Source organism: Aythya fuligula, chromosome 1 (assembly GCF_009819795.1).
Source record: "Aythya fuligula isolate bAytFul2 chromosome 1, bAytFul2.pri, whole genome shotgun sequence".
Classification (NCBI taxonomy): domain Eukaryota; kingdom Metazoa; phylum Chordata; class Aves; order Anseriformes; family Anatidae; genus Aythya; species Aythya fuligula.
Window position 1 is genome coordinate 151,542,448 of NC_045559.1, and position 5,584 is coordinate 151,548,031.

The window sequence follows — 5,584 nt, forward strand, 5'->3', positions numbered from 1 at the left end:
TGACAAAAATACTTCTGACAAGGAGGTGTAATTCATTGTTTAAAATCACTGAAATGTGTTTTATAACTGTTAGTCCCTGGCATTCATCCTAGTGGCAGCTATTGCTGCCTATCCAGCTGCTGCCGAAGCCAGAGCGCCCACTGCAAACACAGAAAGGCTGAACGTAAGACACAAACACGTTTGTCAAATGTTTGATACAGCAAAATATCACTCAAAAACTCCCTCTATACGACACATCAGCCTGAAGTCCTATTTATATTTTTAGTTTCACTTTCCTAATTTCAATCCATTCAAGCAACTCTGCCTCAAACATTGTCTTTTTTTTTTTTTTTTCCTTTGAAAACCCACTGCCATATGGAGGAAACATTAAAATTATTGGATCCAAAGTAAAAACAAAAGCAGCTTAGTGTTAGTGCAAGAGGCTTAAATCGAGACAATTAAACCTAAGTTAAACTGAAAGTAAAAATTACAAATAATTTTGGCCAGCAGATAGACGTACACCACACATCACGTGGCGAGCCATTCTCATCGATAGGGGCAGCAAGCACTCCTCAAAAAATCGGATAACCTGGAGAGCCACCCAAACAGGCTTCAGGAGAAACACCCAGCAGCAGCGTTTTTGGGCAGAGGCTGCCGTCCAGCGTCACCAGGGGGGTGTGCGCTGCTGCGCAGCCAGCGTGGCTTGCTTTGACTGCCACTTCGTGAAGGAGGGCATGCGGTGCAGTCAGCACGGACAGGGCTCTGGGTGATCCTTCAGCAGCACAACTTTCAATTTTTATTTATTTTCTAAATATATTTTCTAAAATGTTAACGCGGGTTTATATTTAAAATAAAGTGAGTGAAGGCCGCTATGACGGCTACCCACGTGAATCACAGCTGATGACACAAAAATAATTATAGTTCAGCCCCTGAACCAAAAACAGTGTCTCTACCTGGTAGGAGCATCAAGCCTGCTGTGGGGGAGTCCCTGAGTTTGAGTTTTAGTGCTGGTGGGGACGGTGAGAGCAGGAAGACAGGCACTGAAAGAGAAAGGGATCTCGAAAACCTGAGATGTTATCAGATCACAGGCTCACAGAACAGCAGAGCTTGGCGAGGCCAAGGGGAAGCTTTCCGGCTCCCCACTGACTGCTAGGATCCGTAATTCAAGGCAGCAATTGCTGTGTAACAGCACGCCTGCGACTGGAGGTGCTGCAGGGTCAGCTCTGCACTGGAAGGTGGCCTTGCCCAAATTGGGTTACGGCAGCAGTTTTCCTTTTCTTCTTATACTCTGCCCTGGTTTTGATCCCATTAACAAGAACAAGCTTCTTTAGAATCAGTTTCTGCATCATGGCTCTTTGAAAACACCCAATTCCTTGATATTCCTAATATTTACCAACATCTTTCAATGAATTCTTTGCACCAAAATGATTTTAAATACAATTAAAGCTTTGTATTACCTTACACTTTCAATTTTTTTCCAATTTTTTTCCCAATTCTTTTTCTTTCCTTCCAGCCAGCTCAGACTTTCTGTTAGAGCTTGACTTCTGTAAATTAAGCTCTTCTGTAAGCTTTCTAAGAGCACATTTATTTGTTCTTCCCCAACTACCTTTCAGTGCCATGAATTCCTGCAACCAACCCAGTTGTGCCACAGCCTTCTCTGTATTTACTCAGGCTGCGAGATGCAAAGTTGACCAGGAGTTGACGAGGGAATATTTTTCTTTGCTATCACCTACTTGCAGCCTTTTAACTCTGCTGTTTTTAGTGCAATTTCCATTTTCTATTTCTCCCCTTTTCCTTCGGCAGTGTTTTCATGGAGAAGGCCAGGGCTACAATTTTCCCTCCCTAGCGATGGTCACACAGCCACGGTCGATGTCTGTCTGTAGGGGCTTCCGCTGGATATTTGTCTGAACGTAGAACACTGGGACTCACCTTCCACGCACAGAAGTGTATTTCTGCATCAAATTACACAGTCAGTGGTTTACACAGGAGGACTGCTGGTTAAAAAACAAACAAGCAAAAAACCACTTAAGTAGGAGGTATGGAAATGCCCAGGAAATGGCTTTCTGTCCAACAAAACTCTGAGATTCAAGTTCTACCCTATTCTGCACAGGAACTGTCTTTGAAAACCTCACTCTGCAAAGCTGCTTCAAAGACAGAAAGAAAGACACGTTAACCCCAAAATAATCCGGTGGTCAAGAAAATCTCTGGGGATTTAGGCTCACATTCCTAATCTGCCTAAATTTGTCTGTTCATCTTGCTCTCTTCGGAAATTCTGTTCTGGATGGAAGAAGACTCCTCCACCAAAAAAAATCCCTGCTTGGAACTGGTAGCAGTCTGACAGAAAAGCACTTGCCATCACATGTATCTCAGCCCCGCTGCTGTCACTGCAGCCTGGGGACAGCAGGAAAAGGGTGACAGCAAACATCCATTTCTTCCCTCCTGTCCCACTAGCTTTGCTGCAGCGAGCAGAGACAAGCGGCTTCCAGGGAAAGAGTCTTTAGGACTCCTTGTGAGAACCTGCAGGAAAAAAAGTAGAAAAATGTAGAAAACTGGTCTGACCTTTTGGGCACAATAGGCAGGAGCGGAGTGTGTCCCTCATAGCACACCAGTGACAGGCAAGCTTCTCTCTCGCTTTGATGCTTTGGCTACAGCAGGGGTAGAGGCTGGGCTGTGCAAGTGCCTTGGGAGGACACCACGTCTGCTTCCTCCCTCCTGTCAGCTGCTCTGTGGTTGTAAGTACCTCAATTCCATGGTTAATTTCGAACGAATCAAAAGATAGTCATTGAAAGAGGAAAAATAGAGAAAATGTTTTCTCTAACATTTTTTTTTTTCCAAAACTGGAGGAAATTAGATCATCCTGACCTGATTCTGTATGGTCGGAGAAAGTGGAAAAAAAGAAAGTGAACCAGAGCGAACTTTTTGCCAGCAGCAGCAAAACTACTCATGCTGAACTGTTCAAAAACGATGACTTGACACTACTGAAAGCATGAAGCCAGGAAACAGCAATCAACCAGCCTCACAGCTGGTAACACCTGTGCGGGACCCCCCTCTGAAGCATCCCCTTTTTAGCGGGCTTAGAAGAACTGCTTGAAGATATCAAAAGATATCAAAAGGTATCTGGGTGAGGAGGCCTCATCCTCACCCAGAAATGCCCGGAAAGGTGCATGAGACATCTTCACAGACACCTTATTTGAATGCTTACTGTTATTGCTCTTTGTCCTTTCATCCAACAACTTGGAATTAGCGTGCATAACTAAACGCATTGCGGCAAGGATAAGCCCCTGTCATCCCCTTAACTCTGCTCCTACGCTGGAAAGTTGATGCGTGCAGCAGCCAGCAGGTGCTGCTAAAATACCTCGGAGGGAAGGGAGCTGAAGCTGCGTTTTCACGGGCAGCGCAGGAACCCGGTGAAGCTGCAGGAGCGTGCTGTCATCCAGACACGACGGGGCGCATTCGTAATCCCCTGGCACGTTTGATTTACGGGCAGTTCACGACTCCCATCGCGCCAACAGCGAGCTCCAGATGTTTCAGATAACGGGAAGGAAAACCCGTGGTGGCAGCTACGCGATAATCAACCGATAAAATTATGTTTTCCTGTAGATTTATGTGTTAAGTGCCTGAAAACCAAAGTGTCGTGCACCCGGGTACACAGACGTACCCAAAGACAACACACAAGGTAATTGGAGAAGAGTATTTCAGGAGCCAGCTTTACGTAGCTACGTAGCCCATTTTTCTTAATTTATAAATTGGCATTTTTGCCCTTTAATGTTAGTAAACTGGTGTTTCTCATCCACATTTGCTTTGTATCCCATCGGTTCTGACAGAGAGAAGTCGATTTGCATCTCCTGTCCCTTCTAACACGTTATTCAGATGATTGTATTTCTGAGCCTCAGACACCTGCCTGAATTTCATCCTGTTCTGCCTTCCCCTCACTTCTCTCCAACACTCACTTTTCCTGAAGGAGATGTGGGAACCACCTATGACAGGCCTACAGTACCCACTGACAGCATTTTTCAAGCAAACAGAGAACCTCCAGGGCCTCCCTTCTACCTCAATATCCAACAACCAGACAGCTCATCTGCCCCTAATCCCACATAGGCTAGGCTTTCTCCTCCATCCACAAGTATTAATGGACATCTGTGCAAAACCATTGCTCTTCCCAAGTCCCGAAGGGGCAGTAAGGGGCACCACAGGAACATGGAAATGCACCTACAGCTCCCATGATGCTGCCTGCATGCCTCCTCTCTGTGCTGGTTGCTACATCTGCATCACACGTCCTGGGCAGCTTTATTTTCAAACACAAAAGCACAGTGCTATTTGCAAGAGCTAATTAGGGTAATCACTGCTCTTTGCTTTCATGGGAAGGACAGAGAGATGAAACACAGGGAAGCCTGGTTTGGAGCAACCCTGAGCAAAGCTGCAAAGTGGGAGAAAGGAAGAAGAAAACAGGAGACAGCAGCAGTGGCCACAGCCTTTCCCTTTCCCTTTTTCACAGCCTTTCACTGCCTTTTACCTGAACATGGCACAAAGGCTGCTAGCACGTTGCCCGTGACTAGCTCACACTCAACCAGTAGTTGTGGTTAGCCCATTTCAAAACCAGACTTGGACAATTACCTTAGGACTGAATTTGGCAACGATGACCAGTTTGTTCAAACTCCGAAGGACCAGCTTTTGAATAATTTACCAAGCACCAAAAAATTGACACTGATCTGAAGCATTATTCTTTTTTCAAATTTTCAAAATTTTCAAATTTGCTGACTTCATGCAGCTCAGCACTTCGCTCCTACCTCCTAATCTTCTTATTCATTCACATTTTCTTAGATATCTGTGCCATGAATGCACTTTCAGAAAGTGTTGGATAATAGAGAAGTGTTTTGGAAGAGGCTAGTATTTTTCAATGTTTAGACAAAGCCCAAGCCTCCCAAAAGATGTAAGGTACAGATACAGTACCCAGCAGAATATATCGGTGCCCTAACATGCAGCAGAAGCCTGAATACTACAAGAACTTGTAACAAGGCACAGATGGATTTCAAGGGAGGTGACAACTTTAGAAAAGCCCTTCTGTTAAATCTTCCTGGACCTTCTCAACTACTGCACCTGAAACCCAACCATTCCAAGTCCCACACCAGCTACAATGATGAAAAGGCAAGGCTGCTTGGAAAAACTTGTTTGCAGCAGGTTTACATTCCAGAAGATAATGAAACATTACAGTCCATTAAAGCTAAAAACTAGATACTTTAGAATCTGCCATGATTTGTCAACTAGTTTTGAGGGAAACAAAGGGAAAAATACCAATCAGTTTCAAACCCATTTATGTATCGTAATGGCTACATCTTACTTCTAGCGATCTGACTCTTAAACAGCAGTTGGAAGTCTCAAAAACCTGTTTTCTTACAACCACACTGAAACTCTTGAGCAATGAGTGTGTGTAGGGAGGGAGGGGCACGAAAACAATTCTGAATTCTGTCCACAGCTGGGGATGGGCAGAACATGAGAGAAGCATGGTTCATCCAGGAGGGGTTGTGGAGCATAATAATTGAGGAAACATTACCTGAAGTACTTACATGCCAACTTCCAGGAGGTTAATAATGACAAGTTACCTTAA